The sequence below is a fragment of the Podarcis tiliguerta genome, assembly GCF_965153285.1.
Source record: "Podarcis tiliguerta genome assembly, chromosome: 9".
NCBI classification, from domain to species: domain Eukaryota; kingdom Metazoa; phylum Chordata; class Lepidosauria; order Squamata; family Lacertidae; genus Podarcis; species Podarcis tiliguerta.
This window is the reverse complement of record NC_139542.1, coordinates 56,269,390-56,289,285: the sequence shown is the minus strand read 5'-3', so window position 1 is coordinate 56,289,285 and position 19,896 is coordinate 56,269,390. Positions and strand designations below refer to the sequence as shown.

The 19,896-nt window shown below is 48.0% G+C and overlaps 1 long non-coding RNA gene across 1 annotated transcript; it reads right to left on the bottom strand.

Moving 5' to 3' along the window:
* Window positions 1-5,379: 5,379 nt before the first annotated feature.
* LOC310685113 lies at window positions 5,380-6,548 on the bottom strand. Its single transcript, XR_014515078.1, has 2 exons — window positions 6,385-6,548; window positions 5,380-5,699 (listed from the first exon to the last, which is right to left on the bottom strand). It is a non-coding gene; the product is annotated as an uncharacterized lncRNA (long non-coding RNA).
* Between the last annotated feature and the right edge of the window lie 13,348 nt (window positions 6,549-19,896).

Below are 19,896 nucleotides of genomic sequence, written 5' to 3'. Positions count from 1 at the left end.
GACACAAGCAGCCCACAGGGTCGTTTAAAAGGCCCACAAGCTGCCCCCCAACTGAGCCGCCCACTTGGTGAGTCCCCGCGCGCTGTGCTAAACCGGCACAGCGCGGAGCCGGGACTCGCTTCCGCAGCACCAGAAATCACATCTGCACAGACGCCAAAAATTGCATCTGCGTAGACGTGCTCCAACCCAGGGAGCAATCTCCGCTGGAGTGAACCGGCCCAGGCGAGGTAAACCTTGCCAACCCCTGTCCTAGTCCAACACCCAAATCACTGCACTACACGGGCACCTCCCCTGCTTCTCTACAACCTGGTGTAAGTCAGCTTCCAAGGTAAAGTGAGCAGCTCCCGGTTCCCTTGGCACATGCCGCTTCCCTTGGCAGTTGTAGATTTTCACCCTTCCTTGAAGGAAGGAAATGATTGATTAGATAAAGAATCCAGGATGGCTTTGCAGAGATATGAGCTCTAGAAGATAATTATAGCCTCGGGGTGAAATTGCATTAGAGGCAACCACCAGCATACCCTGGTCTCTCCCTCCCTCCCATTTAAAGATATGATTAATTAACAACAGACACTCCCAGTTCATGTTGTTTAGCAAAATAATGTCCTCATCTTAAAAAACACTTTACAATCGCAGTCAAAAACATAAGCTATTAAGACATTTTCCCCCATCCTGACCCCCCCACACCTTGGTTTTAACTGCATTATTATTATTATTATTATTATTATTATTGAAAGTGGTGAGGCTACATTTCTATGTACCCTTCCTCAGAAAGAAGTCCCATGGAGATGATTCAGATTCACTTTCAAGAAACGATGGTTTGGCGCATGGAAGAGAATGCCACAGAAGTACAGTGGTACCTCGGGATGCGAACAGGATCCGTTCCGCAGCCCCATTCGCATCCTGACTAGAGCGTAAGACGTGATGGCGCGTCTGCGCAGGTCGTGTTTTGCCGCTTCCGCGCATGACGTCATTTTGAGCGTCTGCGCATGCGCGAGCAGCAAAACCCAGAAGTAACACGCTCCATTACTTCCGGGTTGCCGCGGAGCACAACCTGAAAGCGCTCAACCTGAAGCACATTCAACCTGAGGTATGACCAAGGGACAGTGGGAGAGTCAGGACTCAGGAGAAGATATTCCTGGTAAAAATAATTGTTCTGTGTGCAGATTAGATGTGATGGAGGGCAGCTAAGGAGCAGATGTGATGGAAGGCAGCTAAGGAGCATCGCCACTTGAGAGGAGCAAGTAGAAGATGAAGGCAAGAGGCCTCTCTGCTTGAGGTCTTGGAGAGACCCTGTCAGATCGAGAAGACAGAGAAGCTCTCATATGCCTGAGGGTCATCCCGCTTATGCTGATGAGGAGTGGCCCCAAACTCTGTCTGGATGGTGTCTCTGATGACAATATTGAGCATGATGGACCACCAAGGGTCCTCCAGATGTTATGGATGACAACCTTGGACCCTCCAGATATTATTGGACTGCCATAGCCACCAACGGGTGTATGGGGTGTTAGGAAGGGGGTAGTGGGGGACCTGTCCTGCTCCTTCTGGGGTAGTTTGTCCACCTTTGGTCCCCACCCTGCACTCAGCACTCACCTGTGGCTCCTAGAAGCTGTCAGCATGCGACAGCGGCCACACGCCAGGAAACAGCTTTGACTGGTTGGCTCAATCTGGTGAGGGTAGGGTCTCAAGCCTTCAATGAGTTAGGGACTTCTGCAAGCAAATACAAAGTCCGAAGGACTGAGCAGATGAGACCAATAGTGGGTCCAATGGTTTGGAAGGCGGTTTCTGCACGTGCTGTAGAGGGGGCAGGAGATGGGGCTCATCAACCTTGGAAGGTAGCCCATCTAGGAGAAGAGAAGGGAAAGGTAAAGGTACCCCTGCCCGTTCGGGCCAGTCTTGCCAGACTCTAGGGTTGTGCGCTCATCTCACTCTATAGGCCAGGAGCCAGCGCTGTCCGCAGACACTTCCGGGTCACGTGGCCAGCGTGACAAAGCTGCACCTGGCGAGCCAGCACAGCACACGGAACGCCGTTTACCTTCCCGCTGGTAAACGGTCCCTATTTATCTACTTGCACCCAGAGGTGCTTTCGAACTGCTAGGTTGGCAGGCGCTGGGACCGAACGACGGGAGTGCACCCCGCCGCGGGGATTCGAACCGCCGACCATGCGATCGGCAAGTCCTAGGCGCTGAGGCTTTAACCCACAGCGCCACCCGCGTCAGAGAAACTCTGACCTTAAACCTCTGCTACCTTGTGGGATACATTTAGGAGAAGAAAAGGCTAAGGAGTACAGTGATAACTTGGGCTAAGTACTTAATTCGCTCCGGAGGTCTGTTCTTAACCTGAAGCACCACTTTAGCTAATGGGGCCTCCTGCTGCCGCCAGAGCGCGATTTCTTTTCTCATCCTGAAGCAAAGTTCTTAACCTGAGGTGCTATTTCTGGGTTAACGGAGTCTGTAACCTGAAGAGTGTGTAACTTGATGCATATGTAACCTGAGGTACCACTGTACATCCTACACAAATCTGGAATGAAGTCCCTAAGATGGTTGGACGATACTTTGTAGGCCTCCTTCCGGCAACTCCTGTGCCCGAGTTGGTGCCAAACGTATCGTTCTACTTTCCTTTGGACCACATCGGTGAGGCTGAGAGGGGGGTCTTGTCATCTGGGCAGCCCAGGACCTCCATACACACTGCCCAGGCTTGCACCCCGAGGGAGGTCACTTTAGTGCTGCTAATGTAGCCGTTTGATTTCACCCCCAGAAGCGCACTCCATTGTTTCTCGAGACACACGGATCTGGAGAGCCACAGGCTCCCAATTTCTGCTCCAGGGGCATGGTTTGAACCCCAACTCAGCTCACTGGGTGGGCTTAAACCAGTCACTGTCTCCCAGCCTAATCTACCCCACTGGGAAGGTAATATGGAGTGGGAAGAGAACCATTTTTGCCAGCTTGAGCTGCCTGGAAGAAATGTGACTTAGAAATGTTAGGTAAAGGTAAAGGGACCCCTGACCATTAGGTCCAGTTGTGGCCGACTCTGGGGTTGCGGCGCTCATCTCGCTTTATTGGCCAAGGGAGCCGGCGTACAGCTTCCGGGTCATGTGGCCAGCATGACTAAGCTGCTTCTGGCGAACCAGAGCAGCGCACGGAAACGCCGTTTACCTTCCCGCCGGAGTGGAACCTTTTTATCTACATGCTTTCGAACTGCTAGGTTGGCAGGAGCAGGAACTGAGCAACGGGAGCTCACGCCGTCGCAGGGATTCGAACCACCGACCTTCTGATCGGCAAGTCCTAGGCTCTGTGGTTTAACCCACAGCAGCACCCATGTCCCATTTATAAATTTTACAATACAGTGGTACCTTGGGTTAAGTACTTAATTAGTTCCAGAGGTCTGTACTTAACCTGAAACTGTTCTTAACCTGAAGCACCACTTTAGCTAATGGGGCCTCCCGGCAGCGCCGCCGTAGCACGATTTCTGTTCTCATCCTGAAGCAAAGTTCTTAAGCTGAAGCACTATTTCTGGGTTAGCGGAGTCTGTAACCTGAAGTGTATGTAACCCGTGGTACCACTGTAATAATAAAAAGCAAACACACAAGGCAGCTGGATTCCACCATTGGTATATGCTTTATTTGTGCTTCCATTGCAGTTCTTTAGTTCATTACTTTTTGGCAGAGAAAATAAAAGTGTGGACCTAATGCCCATTGAGCGTAGCCAGTGGTCCTCCATTTCTTGAAGAGGCATTTCCCAGCTTGGGAAATAAATGGCTCCTTAGTTAACCTTGCTTCTTGCTACAATCGCCATCGACAGAACAGAATAAATCTGGGGCTCAGCGCTGATTATAAATCGAATTTAAAACGCGCGCCTTTTGAATCTGCATCGCATCCAGGGAGGGTCCCGCGCTGATTAATCGATCCATTCCTTCATCCCACATAAACAGGGCGATGTGTTGTTGGGGATAGCGACTTCTTAAGGCGATCCGGGTCAGATCTCAAAGGAACAGCAAAAGACTTGAACAGGATTAATGCGCAGTTTGGACGAATGTCAGTAGGATTTGGTGTTTATACCAAAGCAGACGTCCGCCTTTTCTGAGAGGTGATATTGATCTACTCGCATGCCCGACGATTAAAGGAAATGATAAAACCCTATATCCTAATTTTCATCTCTTTCCATTTTCTCTGCAGATCAGAGAAATTATACCCTCACTTTGTGTATAGCTAGCTATAGAGCAAAATCGCGAGCAAATGAAAAGGTCGTATGTGCTTGCAGTCCTATACGCGCTGATGTGGGAATAAGAAGTCCCTTAGAAATCAACTGGGTTTACTTCGGAGTAAGCACACAATAGATTGGGCAGCAAGCTTACGAATGTAGTGTTTATTCAGATGAAAATCCCACAGCGGTCAATGGTACCTTATTCTCAGCTCAGGTTTACATCATATATACCTGAACGTAAATTTCCATGATTTCAATAGCTTCAACGGGCTTAAAAGTGGAGAGGGATAGAGACTAATCACCGAAGAGGTGAAAAAATGGCAATTTTATTAGTGGTTTCAAAGACGTTCGGTTGCTCTGGTTTTCTCCAGTATTTACATTTAGGCTGCATTCCTGCACAAAGTTCCCTGAGAGTAAATCCCGGTGAGCTCAGTGGGACTTACTTCTGAGTAGACCTTCAGAGGATCGCCTTATTAAATGCCATTTCTCCCAGATTTTCCTATAACTACCCACCCACCCGCTTGTGTGGGGCTTCCTTTCCCTTCCTATGAACCTCATAGATCCTCTCGACAACAATTGCCCATTTATTTAGCGGCGCCCCTGCATCAAATCAAAATGGAGGTGGTATTGTTATAGGATCCGATCTTGCATTAACCCCTGGGACCAGAGCCTCGCATTCTTATGGTATATTTCTATATTTATAGCGCATCTCGATTTTGAATAACAGTCAGGTCGTTCGAGTTTCCGATCGCTTTCCAACTCCTGCGCGCCGATAATCAGACTCACGTCCATTTTACATGTTATTTGCTTATGAACATTTTGCAGAGCGGATCCTGCTCCGGCAGGTTGCTGCATGTCTCCGCTCAGCCGCTAGAGGGCGCCGCTCGCCTCTCTTCCGGGCTGTGACTTGATCAAGGCAGAAGCCCCAGATAATTAGTTTTAGGTATAAAATATTCGATCATGGAAATATTCTTTGCCTTATCCTAGGATAGGGAGCCTGTAATATATGTTAAAACGGTTAATTTTTTTATTATCTCTCCGAATTGTTTTACCAGCCCTGGCCCCCCAAATTATTGTAGCATCCACTGAAAATGCAGGCAATGTAAGCAAATGTTAAATCTAATTTTTTCCTGTGCAAAACCTAATTAGCCATTAAAAAAAAAAAAAAAAGAGGAGAAGGTTAACGCCAGCGCCTGAGACGGTTTTTGTTTAATAATCCTATTACTGACGGCTCATCATGTATAAAATGGTGCTGTAGGATGCAAAAATTTTCCACTTGTTTGTGGGGAGAAATGTATAAGCGCAGGAGGCAGGCCCGGGCGCGGTGGAAGGCAGGCAGGCAGGCACACGCCTCAAATGTAAGTAGTCGTCTTCTCCTCCTCGCATCCTCTGCTCTTATCGCAGTCAAAATAGAAATGTTGTCTCTGCTCCGGGAGAAGTTATCTCCAGATATCCTGCCAGGAACCGCTGTTGGGTCTTTGGGTCGTTGTTGCTGTTTCCCTGCAGAGAGTAAAAGGCGATACCTTGGAGAATTAGAGCGGTTTCTCTTCGAGGTTGTTTTTCCCCCTGGAAAGGGGACTAAATGATGCGCATCTCCCTGCACCCCGCCCAGCGCCAAGGCTAGAATCCATTGCCCTCTCCTCTGATCGGCGCAAAGCTGCAGCGATCCACAGCTTTTAAGGCTGCGATCCTTTAGTTTCACAGGAGTCGGCGGGGCTTGCTAAAGAGTAAGCTTTGGGGAATTTAGCTTTTCAGTTCCCAGCGACTGGCAACAGCGAGCTTTCTTTTTTTTTAAGATAACAACAACAATATTTATTAAATATTTTCTGGGGTTACAAAAGTAGGCGCATGGTCTGTCTTTGCAGGTCGTAGAGTCTTCTCTACAGATCAGTTACATTCGATGAGAGAGGGAGCTTTTTAAAAACAAAAAAAAACACCCTATATCTTTTCAAGCCGCCTCAAGTCTATCCAACCTGATGAGTTCAGTACTTTAGTGAGGGGTCCCCCCCCCAAAAAAAAATTTAGATCTCTTTTAAAATTCCATAACCAAGATCCCGAGCAACCGGAAAGAGATTCGTTCCCCTTAAAAGCCCAGTAACGGATAGGCAGCCCGCTTGATATTTTGTAAAAAAATAATAATCTGGGGTGTGTGGGAGAATAGACGGGGACCTGGATAGTTAGTTACTTAGTTATTTTTGAAAGAGGGGTTTGCAAGGATAATTGAAGCGGGAGTTGGTCGCAGGTTTCGTTTTCCAGGGAAATTGCCCGGAGATCCATTGTACCTCCACCACTTTTTGCCCCGCGGAATGCGAGGTAGCGAAGGATAACCGAAGCGCGTTTGCAGCGGCCGGACTCCCGCCTCCTCCGCGGACAAAAGACAAAAGACATTCCATCCGATTGTTACGTCCGCAAACAAACGCGGCGTGATCATTAGGGAGGGAAATTCCTGACAGATCGCCCTGTGTTTCTCTCCCCCCCCTTGAAGTTGACCCGGCTCCGTGTTTAAGAAAATGGTTTTGGGTTGTTTTTTTTTAACAATGCAGACATACCGGCCTAGATTTTATTTTATTTTATTTTATTTTATTTTATTTTATTTTATTATTTTCGCCTTTCTGCGGCCCGATCCTAAGCGCATTATAGCGAAGCGCGCGCATGGCTTTATTCGTTTATTTTAAGCTCCCTGAAAAATCCCTTTGGCTGAATTTCTCTTCCGCGCATTCTCTCCTCACCTCCGACATATGGAAGAATTGGGCTTCGCTCTTTTAAAAACCTCTTTCCCCTTGAGAGGAAAGAGATCTGCATTTTCCACTCAAACTAGAGCAACTGCTTAGGAAACGCGGATCCCCGTGGATCCTACTTTCGTTTTCTCGCTTCCGGCCCCTTCGGAAACCGATTCCTCAGCGGGGACCCGGCATCTGAAGGAGAATTTTTGTTTTCACCACTTTTCTTTCTCTAAGGGACTGTGGAAAGGGAAACAAAAGGCTGCCATTCACACGAGACGTCAAAGGCGCTAAAGGAGGAATCCGGGTTCAAACGAGCGGGCGTGTGGGGCGGGCGTGTGAAATACATAACAGAACCTGATTTATTTTCGTCTTAAAAAAAAATGATGAAAACTCCTAAAACAAAGAAGTCGAAAAAAGAACAAGGGTTTTTTTTGTGTGTGCGCGTGTGGTGGTGAGAAAGGTGAATATAAAATAAAAGGGAGAAAGAAGATGTTTTAAAGGAAACGAACTGCAAGGCAATACGACCCGCAGCTTCCCGGGTCTTTTATAAAATCATAGAATTAGAGAGTTGGAAGGGACTAGAGAGTAATCTAGTCTAAACCTTTCTGGCAACGTGGGTTTCTCTTGAGAAGCTAGAACAGAACCCCTTGACGCAGTGGTTTGCCGATTAATAATAATAATAATAATAATAATAATAATAATGAATTAACTGGCCCGCATTTTAAAGTGGATCTGAGTACGTTTACATCCGTTTCATGGGCAGGGGAGTCCATTGAGGATCCGGGATTAAAACGTGCAAGGCTCGGCTTTTATTCAAAATATAATAAATTAAATCCATCGGGGCGCTGGTCTTTTGGTATTCACTATAGCGGGTCTGCGAGGAGCAGACAAATAAACCAAAAATTAACCCCACTTTGGAGAAGCGTGTGCAGGTCACACACTCTGTAAAAAAAAAAAAAAAAGCGATTAAAGTTTCCTGTAGATTCGAGGCAGCGTGCAAACGCTTTTTAAAGCGTTGTGACTCCGACGCTGCACTCCTCTTCGGCACCGTTACTTGAACTTGCTTCCGAGTAATTGTAATAATGATTTTATTATTTATATGCCGTCCGTTTGTCTCATTGAAATATCCTCCGCTGCAAAGGTCCCGTTTTTAAAAATCTCATTCGGATTGTGCAAATGTATTGTTGGATCGGGGCCGGCGCATTTCCCGGCAGACGGACAACTCTGGCAACTTTTTTTTGGGGTGAACATAAGTCTCCCCCCCCCCCCAAGGAAGGAAGGCTGCTCAGTGACTGGAATGGACTGCAATATCTTCCTTCCACCAGGCCTACCGACGCCTTTGAGTCGCAGAAGGCGTCCCCGCGGATCTTGCGCGCGTTCTGGCTTCACACGTTCATTTCAACACGGGAGAGGGGACTTGAACGAAACAATTCCTCGAAATGCCACGTCAACAGCTGTTAGGAGGCGGGTTTCCACCAGGCGCTTGGCGATCTGCGTTTCGGCCCGTTGCGCGAATTCTCTCTGCGTTTACGCGGAAATAACTAGGATTCCAAGTAGCTAGTCCCAAGTGAGGTTTAAAGCCAAGCGCAGCGCTGCAGCGGAACCTTCTAGTTGAGGATCGGGCTGATTGTTGGTACTGCCGTCGGAAGAGAATCCAGCCTCTTCGGAAAACTGGATTTATTTCTTCCGTTCAAACAGAGGAAAATCTCCCGGATCGCATTCCCTTGCCAGCCATCGCGGTCCTTAAACAGACTGCGGCTTCTCTTCAGTTCCCTAAACTTACATGCAAAAGAATTGGGTCGTGTAAAAACTAATTTCTGGCCAGCGCATTGGTTGGCATTTTATTTTATTTCGGTCATTTCGTTTTTGTGTATTGTCTGGGTTGATTCCGTTCAAGCCAAGCAGCCGGAATCGTTGGGTTTTAAGCCCATCCAGTCTAGATCGAGGAACGAATCTGCGCGGATGGTCACGATCCTGGAGTCAAAGGAGCAAAAATGCCCATCAAATAAATCCTGCAGAAAAAATAAAGGTAGCTGGCCTCGAAGAAAAAAGGAAAAGGGGAAAAACAAAAACAAAATCGATCTCAGGGCAATTCCTTTTATTAAGCCGACGAAAAGCTGGGGCATATTTTTAGGGACCATAAAATCGCTATTTTATTTTATTTTATTTTATTTTAGTAAGGGGAGAGGTGATGACTGGATTTTGAATGCGGTTGGCGGGATCGGGCGCTTCTTGGATCCAAGAAGGCCTCTGGGCACCTTTTCGGGATGCGCTGCAGTTTCTGGGAACGAGTCCGCTCCTTGTCTCCCTCCTCCCGGTTTTCCCTCCGCCGCCCCTTGGCCGGATCAAGCCCCCTCGGCAAGGGAGGGGAAGGCCGTTTTGCAGGGCAGAGGCTCCTCTTTGCTCTCAGTGTGTGTTCTGTAAAGTTGTGACAGATTATTAGTCAAGGGAGGGGATTCACAGTTTGATGGAGATCTAACACACTCTGGACCATCCATCCTGCGGCCTCCTTCATTCATCGCGAGGAGCAAAGACAGAAGCAAAAAAAAACCCAAGCCAGCCGCGGGGAAACGCCTTTCCTCCAAAGCGATTCATCACCGCAGGCTGAATTGAGAAAGCTTTTTTTTCCTGTGCTTTCAGCCAAATTCCGCTTTCCTAGCCACCTCTCCGCATGCTTAGCTCAGAAAAGAGCCATCATCACTCCGAGGGGCGATTTAAATGCCGCCCTGTTAACGTGAAATAAAGATCACGTGTGCGTAAGTGATTTCACACGTGACGTTTTCCCGACACCCGTGTACACCATCACGTGTGAAGGATGCTCGGGAGGCTGCTTTTGTACGAAGCGGTCAGGAAGCCTACATCTTTCATCTTTCTAAGGAATGACACACCCGCGGTGGAATATAGATAACCATGACGTATATCTCTGTGTGCGGACACGTGTTCCCCGACTAATATCTCCAGTGAAGGGAAGATTGAACTGCATGCCGCAAACACTCAATGCCATCTAAAGCTCGCCGTAGAAATGAGCTCAGGCTGCGTAGAATCATAGCATCACATAATTGGAATGGACATCCATGGTCATCTAGTCCAGCTCCTGCAATACCGGAATCTCCACTAAAGCATCGATGACAGATGGCCATCCAACACCCAAAGGAGGAGAGTCCACCACCTCCCGATAGCGAAACCAGAGTCATGGCCCGAAATCTTTGCAAGCGAACCCAAGCTTAGCCAATGTGGCGCCCTCCATATATATATATATATATATATATAGCAGTCACGAAATTAAAAGACGCCTACTTCTTGGGAGAAAAGCAATGACAAACCTAGACAGCATCTTAAAAAGCAGAGACATCACCTTGCCAACATAGGTCCGTATAGTTAAAGCTATGGTTTTCCCAGTAGTGATGTATGGAAGTGAAAGCTGGACCATAAAGAAGGCTGATCGCCGAAGAATTGATGCTTTTGAATTATGGTGCTGGAGGAGACTCTTGAGAGTCCCATGGACTGCAAGAAGATCAAACCTATCCATTCTGAAGGAAATCAGCCCTGAGTGACAGATCCTGAAGCTGAGGCTCCAATACTTTGGCCACCTCATGAGAAGAGTAGACTCCCTGGAAAAGACCCTGATGTTGGGAAAGATGGAGGGCACAAGGAGAAGGCGACGACAGAGGACGAGATGGTTGGACAGTGTTCTCGAAGCTACCAGCATGAGTTTGACCAAACTGCGGGAGGCAGTGGAAAACAGGAGTGCCTGGCTTGCTCCGGTCCATGGGGTCACGAAGAGTCGGACACGACTAAACAACAACACACACACACACACACACACACACACACACATATACCGCCCTATACCCAAAGGTCTCAGGTCGGTTACAACATAAAATCGCCATATAAAAAACAAAACAAAATACGTAATAAAAACAAACGCTGTAAATCGCAAGTCTCAGTAGCCCTGACCATCATCTCCCTTGCTTCTTCTAGGTCGTTTCTTTTCGGTGCTGTTCCTTCATTCTTAGCCTGGAAACCCCATAGAAATCGGCCTGGGGGGTGTTGTTGTTCACTTCCAAGAAGAAACATGGAGGTGAAAACCTCGGGGGAGCTTGCGTGAAACACGCAGGCCAGGAACGTTTATGCGGGGGGCTTTTCGAAGCTCCGGTCGCAGGGTACTTAAAACGGTATTAACTTGGGTACGTACTCTACCTTTCATGCGCATTTGTTCGCTCTGCGCCAGTTTCACCCTTTGCAATTCTCAGCAACGCTCAGAAAACGGCAGTTCCGCGAATTTTTTGAGAGGGGACATGTGTTTTGAATGTGCTGCCGACTTCAAAGTTGTACGATTGCGCGCAGGCATGCTAAAGAGGACTTTTGCTTTGCGCATGGGAGCGCACGACAAAGGAACGCGTTTCTTCTGGGTTGATTCATTTATCCATAACTTTAGGATGCGCCCCTGCGCCCCTTTACCTGGGCGTAAGCCCTGTCGAGCTCCCTACTTCTCGATCCCTGCAGGATTGCGCTGTGAATTCGAATGAATGGCTCGAGAATAATAAACACGAGCGAGGTCACTTCGGATTCTCTAGACTAGAGAGAGGTAACCGTTCGCAGGCTTTCTTCTTCCAAACATTTCGCATCTCCCCAAGATTCCTCTCTTAATTTCTTGTATACGGAGATCCCCCAAGATTCCTCTCTTAACTTCTTTGTTTCGCGGAGAGATCTCACTGCGCACCTCGGAGGCATTGACTCTTTTTGGATTTTGAAGCAAAAATGGTTTAGACACAAGCAGTAAAATGACCCCTAACCGGAAAAGAAATAAACCCGAAATCCCCCCCCCCCCCAGCTCTTAAGGAACGCTTTGTTTTAGGGAGAGATCACCACCAATTTCAAGACACGTTGGTCGATTAAGGAAAACTGTGGGGGATCATCAATCTGCGAAGGGATTTTATTGCTGGCAGAAAGGAGAGCTATGGGTACATTTCTTCATTTTCCTTCAGAGATGCTCTTGCTATTGTAAAGGAAGGCAAAATGGTAATGACGATCTTCTCCAGCAGCGTTTGTTCCTGGTTAAATCGTCGCGTATCACACAGCCTCTCCCCGCTGACCAAGCCTCCAAAAAACGCCTATACAGTGGTACCTTGGGTTACATACGCTTCAGGTTACAGACTCCGCTAACCCAGAAATAGTGCTTCAGGTTAAGCATTTTGCTTCAGGATGAGAACAGGAATCGTGCTCCGGCGGCGCCGCGGCAGCAGCAGCAGGAGGCCCCATTAGCTAAAGTGGTGCTTCAGGTTAAGAACAGTTTCAGGTTAAGAATGGACCTCCAGAACGAATTAAGTACTTAACCTGAGGTACCACTGTACTGTAGTGAAGTTTTGGTAACTCTAGAATTGTTACAATGAAATCGTCAATCCGAGTGGGGTTGACGGACGAGGGTTTTTTAAGAGACATAGAGGGCAGACCCACACCATACATGGGAAAAAGCACATCCTGTGTAAATTAAAAGCACAAAACGTCCCCTCAAAGACGTAGTTTAACCCATGGACCTACAATTCCAAGCACCCTGAGCAAACTATAGTTCTCAGGATCGGGAGGGGAACCATGTGCTTAGGGCAGAGCAGCGTCCCCTGATCTTGTTGAGACTGAGATTGCAAACCTTTCCCCTGGCTGCAACATACCTCGGCATCGGTATCCACAGATTTGCGCCTTAGGAGTATAACTTTGCAGTTTGGGACGGCGATCCTAAGCAAGCGGTCCTTTGAAAGTCAGTACACCGAGAATTGTGTTGGGACACGCCCCCCGTTTCTAAAACCGTGTTAGGTGGAGGCAGTGCTTTTTTAAAAAAATATTTAGGTGTACAGTGCTCTCATTTTCCTACTCATATTGAAATACTGCCCCTCAATGAGGCCAAACTTAAATTCACAAAATGTTTAGCGGTCCGCGTCCCCCTGCCTCCCCTCAGAAAAAAAATCACTGGCTGGAGGTAAATATGTAATAGATTTTCTGTTGTTTAGGATGGGGGAGCGATCCTCCAGGTCGTTAATCCGGCTTAGTCCACTTGGCTCGAAGTGGAAACCTTCCGGAATACATGGCCTGTAAGTGACTTCACTGTCGTGCGCGAGAGTCCCATTGGCACCCCGCCTAATACAGCTAAACTGGTTTAAATCGGGTACATTGCGGCTGCGCCTTTAAGGCTTGGCCGCTCCACTTGAGATGCTGTTGCTAATGGCTGCTGAAAAAAACAAGGCATCGCTTCAAAAAGAAAATCGAATGTATACACTTTCTAATCAATGCTGGCTTTATGTATTCGAAATGGTTACAAAGAAGGGGGATGACACCTACACTCGCGAAAAAAAAACGGTTTGAACATCACTAGTGAAAAAGAAAACCGGACTCCAAACCAGGGGGGGGGGGGCTATTGCTGGACCCCCAAACTAACCTCACCCCCCAGGTAGTACATCTAATGGCCAGGAATGACGGGACCCCATAGTCAAGGGGGTTCTCCACCAATTTAAATTAATTTTTAATATTCTACAGCTTTTTAAATGTGTCTCTGGGAAGGGGGCATTCTTGTTTTGCTGTTTTATTTTCATGTTCCCCTCTGCATTTTATTCTAAAAATCAGCACCCTGAGATCTTAGGATGAAGGGTGGTATAATAATAATAATAATAATAATAATAATAATAATAATAATACAATCAAAACCTGGGGGAGGATTGCTCTGAAACCTGAGAGCCATAGCCATCCAAACAATCTGGAGACGCCATAGATTCAAAGCAGACTGCTTCTCCCGAGAATTCTGGGAACTGTAGTTTGTTAAGGGTGCTGGGGAAAACCAGTGGCATAGCATGGGCTGTCAGCACCCGGGGCAAGGCAAGTAATTTGCGCCCCCTAAGCCGTGGATTTTAGCACTCGATTTTAGCACGCCTGGCACCCCCCCTCCACAGTGGGCGGCGACCTGGCGGCTCGGATCGGATTCGCACAGCCAGCACTGCAGTGTGAGAGAGTGAGTGAGCCAGGTAGGGGCAGAGAGCTGCGAGTGCGAGCGCCCCCCCAAATGTTTCACCCGGTGCGGCCGGCCCCCCCTGCACCCCCCCACACTACGCCACTGGGGTAAACTACAGTTTCCAAGATTCTTGGGGGGAGGGTGTCATGTGGTTTAAATGTGCGGTGCGTAGGCGGTCCTATTTAGGAAGGGGAAGAGCGTCAGAGCTTTGGCCATCTTGGCTGCAAGCTTCTTGGGGCAGGGACCTCACTTTGCAATGATGGCGGTGCTGATGGTAGTTTGGGGATAAAATGTGATATAGTCCTCTTGTCTACCTCGGGATCCTGGTGGGTGCTGTTTGTCAGCGAGGGGGGAAAGAGGGAAATTAATTGCAAGCAATTAATAATTAATCCCTTTTTAAACAGCTTTATTATCTTCTCCTCCCTCCTCCTCCTCCCCTCCTCCTCTTCTCCCCCTCCCTGCACGAACCAGAGGGAATTTCGCCTGATAACCCCCCAAAGACCAAATGTCAAGTTTAACCAAATAGTTATTGCTTTATCAAGCCGAGCCTGCAAATAAATTAATCAAAAGCAAATATGTCCTGGGCGAGCCTCATTTGCCCATAATGGATGGAGAGGACGCTCCGCCGATATTATTGTCTGTCATTCAATCTAACAAAGTGAACATTTATTGCATATATATTAAAAATTATCCCTTAATCGAGCGGGGAAAACGGGGGGGGGGCAGTTAGGCAGTTATTGGAGTCTTCCCAGAGGTGAGGTCTCCCTTGGATAGAATTTGGGAGGAAGTGGCGGGGGGGGGCTTTCTCCTACCGCCACCCCCTCCCAAATAAATAAATGTGAAGGACTTGAAAATGCATTGGATCTGCAGTGACACTGAGCTGCTTTGCTAAGCGGCCCCAGGAAAATGATCAAGTTGAAAAAGGAGGGTCTGAGAAGCACGGTGGGTGTAAGGAGGTGTGCGAAGGGGGGGGGATTATCCCCCCCCCCCCGGAAGGGGTGGCTGGGCAGCCTAGCCAGCCAGGGAAAAATACCAGGTTCCCTTTGTCTCCCTTTGTGGGATGCATCATTTTCTAATTAGGCATAAAATTGCCTTCATACACTGGGATCGCCGGCTTCATAAACATAACCATTATGGTTCATAAAGGAGTCCATTGTGGCCGCCTCTTCTCAAAATAGAAAAGAAATTTGGAGAGGTTCAAGAAAAGACCTTCTTTCCTTTCTCCCCCCACCCTCTGTCCGCCGCTTTGTTTCCCCTTTAGGGAAGATTGATGGCCAGTGTCTCCCCAGATGATGACTTTGGCCTAGTACATTGTCCAAAAGGAAGAATATATCTCATAATCATCACAATAATAATAACATGGAGAATTATAGAGTTTTCTTCCAGAGGAGACAGATCGGTTCCCGGGGCCAGGGCAGGGGGGGGGGCGAGCAAGGGGACAGTTTGGAGACTAACAGGAGGGCGGAGAGAGGGGCAAGTTGAAGAGGATTAATGAGGATGTCTAAGGGAGGAGACACGGTATGGGATGCGGGTGGCGTTGTGGGTTAAACCACAGAGCCTAGGACTTGCCGATCAGGTCAGCGGTTCGAATCCCCGCGACGGGGTGAGCTCCCGTTACTCGGTCCCTGCTCCTGCCAACCTAGCAGTTCGAAAGCACGTCAAAGTGCAAGTAGATAAATAGGTACCACTCCAGCGGGAAGGTAAACGGCGTTTCTGTGTGCTGCTCTGCTTTGCCAGAAGTGGCTTAGTCATGGTGGCCACATGACCCGGAAGCTGTACGCCGGCTCCCTTGCCCAGTAAAGTGAGATGAGCGCCACAACCCCAGAGTAGGCCACGACTGGACCTAATGGTCAGGGGTCCCTTTACCCTTTACCTTTAAGGGAGGAGGGGACTGGGGAAACTGGGATGAGCTAGCCAGAGAGGCTGAACTAGGAGAGACGGCGACTGGGAATAGCTGTGCAGGCTGGAAGGAGCTCCAGGCCTGGTGGCTGATGAACAGGCGTCAGAATTAGTGGAAAGACGAATGGGAAAAAGTTTGGGCGAAGAAGTAGCTTATGGAAATTGTGAACACTGCTCTGTTGGATGGTTAGAGCCTGGTGCTGATAACGCCAATGTTGCAGGTTCAGTCCCCTTATGGCTCAGCTGCAGATCCCTGCATTGAACGGGATTGGACTAGAATCAGCTGTTCTCAACCTGTGGGTCCCCAGATGTTGTTGGACTACAACTCCCATCATCCCTGAGCTCTGGCCTTGCTAGCTAGGGGTGATGGGAGTTGTAGTTCAACAACATCTGGGGACCCACAGGTTGAGAAAGGCTGATCCTTAGGGTCCCTTCCGACTGGACGATTCTAAGATCACGGCCACCCAGCTCAGTATTGAGACCCCCTCCAACTCGGGATTTATTCAGTGTGTGCTCTGTGACGTAATGTGGCGTATTTATCCTGCTTTGTTAGTGGTTCTGTGGTGCTTCCCCAATGCTGCTACCATCACATGTTGGCTGTCTGGAGGCACATTTGTGGCATGAGAGAGTTAGCTTAATATCAGCAGGAAATGACAGGGCATCTCTCTGGTTGGAACTGAAAGCAGTGTGGCCGTGGCAAAACGTTTACAGATGCAAACAGTATTAAAAGTGTGATAATGTAAGAACCGTGACGCGGGTGGCGCTGTGGGTTAAACCACAGAGCCTAGGACTTGCTGATCAGAAGGTCGGCGGTTCGAATCCCCGCGACGGGGTGAGCTCCCGTTGCTTGGTCCTTGCTCCTGCCCACTTAGCAGTTCGAAAGCACATCAAAGTGCAAGTAGATAAATAGGTACCACTCCGGCGGGAAGGTAAACGGCGTTTCCGTGCGCTGCTCTGGTTCACCAGAAGCGGCTTAGTCATGCTGGCCACATGACCCGGAAGCTGTACACCGGCTCCCTCGGCCAGTAAAGCGAGATGAGCGCTGCAACCCCAGAGTCGGTCACGACTGGACCTAATGGTCATGGGTCCCTTTACCTTTTAATGTAAGAACCACCTTGATACCATCCTAAGCACAAATCGTCAATAAGAAGGATGCCTGGAGAAGCCCCAAATCTATACTTGACTGGCAGGGTTTCAGTAGCTATATACAACTGATGTGTAGACACACACACACACACACACACACACACACACACAATATAGACAGTTGAATCCCATTGACTGTCCGTCCTGCTATATACTGACTGTCACCTTTTAGTCATATTGAATTCAATGGGAAGTAGCTGAATACACATGTGACTCAGAAGGAAGCTCTACTAAATTCAGTGGGGCCGGAGGCTGCAATTCTGAGCAGGTTCATATAGGTATGCGCTACTCAATGTGCTGCACTTCATTTGGTTCATGTCCAGCTACTTAAAAGGCAAGCTTACTCTTTGGGGATTGTAGCTGGCCAGATCCTCAACAGAAGCTCAACACATTGACTTAAAAGTGTATCTGTGTGATAGTTTGTGTACTCTGGGATAAAGTCTATACATAAAAACAGAAACCAGAGCTACTAAAAGAACTCAGTGCTCTGCCCTTTGCTGCTTGCTCTGTTACAATGTCTGACTGCATTTCAAAATACAGTGGTACCTCGGGTTACATATGTTTCAGGTTACACACTCCACTAAGCCAGAAATAGTGCTTCAGGTTAAGAACTTTGCTTCACGATAAGAACAGAAATCGTGCTCCGGCAGTGCGGCGGCAGCAGGAGGCCCCATTTGCTAAAGTGGTGCTTCAGGTTAAGAGCAGTTTCAGGTTATGTACAGACCTCCAGAACGAATCAAGTTCTTAACCCGAGGTACCACTGTATTTGACATTTTTTGGAAACTCTTCCTCCACCCCGATGATTACAAAGGCTGGGAATGGATAACTGAGGAGAGGCTAGACTATGAACTCCTACAGACAGGCAGCTGTCCCCCTCCCCATGTAACTTTGTGAAATACCATTTTAAAATCCTTAATTTCTCTTTCTACATTTGTCACATCTATATCCTGTTTTTCCTAGAAGGAGCTCAAGGCGGTTATATGGTTCTGCTCCCTCTTATTTTTACAACAGTCCTGAGAGGTAGGCTAGGTTGAGAAGTAACGAATGGCCCAAGGTCACTCAGTGAGCTTTGCGGTGATCTAACATCTCCTTAAAGGTAAAGGTAAAGGTACCCCTGCCCGTACGCTCCAGTCTTGACAGACTCTAGGGTTGTGCGCCCATCTCACTCAAAGAGGCCGGGGGCCAGCGCTGTCCGGAGACACTTCCGGGTCACGTGGCCAGCGTGACTTCGCTGCTCTAGCGAACCAGAGCCGCACACGGAAACGCTGTTTACCTTCCCGCTAGTAAGCGGTCCCTATTTATCTACTTGCACCCGGGAGTGCTTTCGCACTGCTAGGTTGGCAGGCGCTGGGACCGAACAACAGGAGCGCACCCCGCCGCGGGGATTCGAACCGCCGGCCATGCAATCAGCAAGTCCTAGGCGCTGAGGTTTTACCCACAGCGCCACCCGCGTTCTCCTTAGTCCCACACAATCCGACACTCAGATCCCTAAAAAAATATGGGGAAGAGAGAAGTCAGGGCTTCTGTCTATCAAGAAACACTAAGCTCTGATCTGCAAAGCATCCTGGGAGCCCAAGGATTTGTTGCGCTTACAGATTGTGAAGGATTATTGTTTTGCAATGAATAATTGCCCTTTCATAGAATGACAGAATTGCAGAGTTGGAAGGGAACCACTAGGGTCATGTAGTCCACCCCCCAGCAATGCAGGAATCTTTTGCCCAATGTGGGGCTCAACTCCATAACCATGAGATTAAGAGTCTCATGCTCTACCAGGTGTGCCAGTATTTAAAACATATGCAAAGGCTCGGTTCTGGCACAAAGTATTACACTAGACTTCTCAAATAGTTCTTTCCCTTTTCTGAGTACAGTGGTACCTCGGGTTACAGACGCTTCAGGTTACAGATGCTTCAGGTTACGGACTCCGCTAACCCAGAAATAGTACCTCAGGGTAAGAACTTTGCTTCAGGATAAGAACAGAAATTGTGCAGCAGTGGCGCAGCAACAGCAGGAGGCCCCATTAGCTAAAGTGGTACCTCAGGTTAAGAACAGTTTCAGGTTAAGAACGGACCTCCAGAACGAATTAAGTTCTTAACCTGAAGTACCACCGTGTTTAGCCACTAGACCAAGGAGCCAAATATACTACTTTTGCCAGCTCCTCGCTCCTGCACACTTTTCTTCATTTCCTGTGCAACGGATGAATAAACGGTCAAGGGGGATTTTTCCCCTTCTCTCCTGCCTAGGCCAGGCCAGGCCGAGCCCTGCTGGGAGCACAAGCACTAAGTGGATGGAGATGGATGGAGCCACTCCAGTCCCGCAACGTGGCGTCAGGCCTGGGACAATTACTGTCTCCTGAATACTGCTGGACAGCCTGGACTGCCACTGACCTCGGCACGCTGGCCCACTGGCAGCCCCGAGGAGTTTCTCCCCTGCAAATTGCCGGCTTGCTCTTACAATAAGCCGATTTGACACAAATAACTCTCATGCTGTGTCTACGCTTGTGTGACCTCCTGAACTGGGGCAGAGAATCTTCTGCCTCTCACGTCCACAGGCACAGAGCTGACTGGAGCTTCTGTCCATCATCTATCTATCTATCATCTATCTATCTATCTATCATCTATCTATCATCTATCTATCATCTATCTATCTATATCTATCTATCATCTATCTAGCTAATCTATCATCTATCTATCTATCTATCATCTATCTATCTATCTATCTATCTATATCTATCTATCATCTATCTATCATCTATCATCTATCTATCTATCTATCTATCTATCTATCTATCTATCTATCATCTATCTATCTATCTATCTATCTATATCTATCTATCTATCTATCTATCATCTATCTATCTATCTATCTATCTATCTATCTATCTATCTATCTATCATCTATCTATCTATCTATCTATCTATCTATCTATCATCTA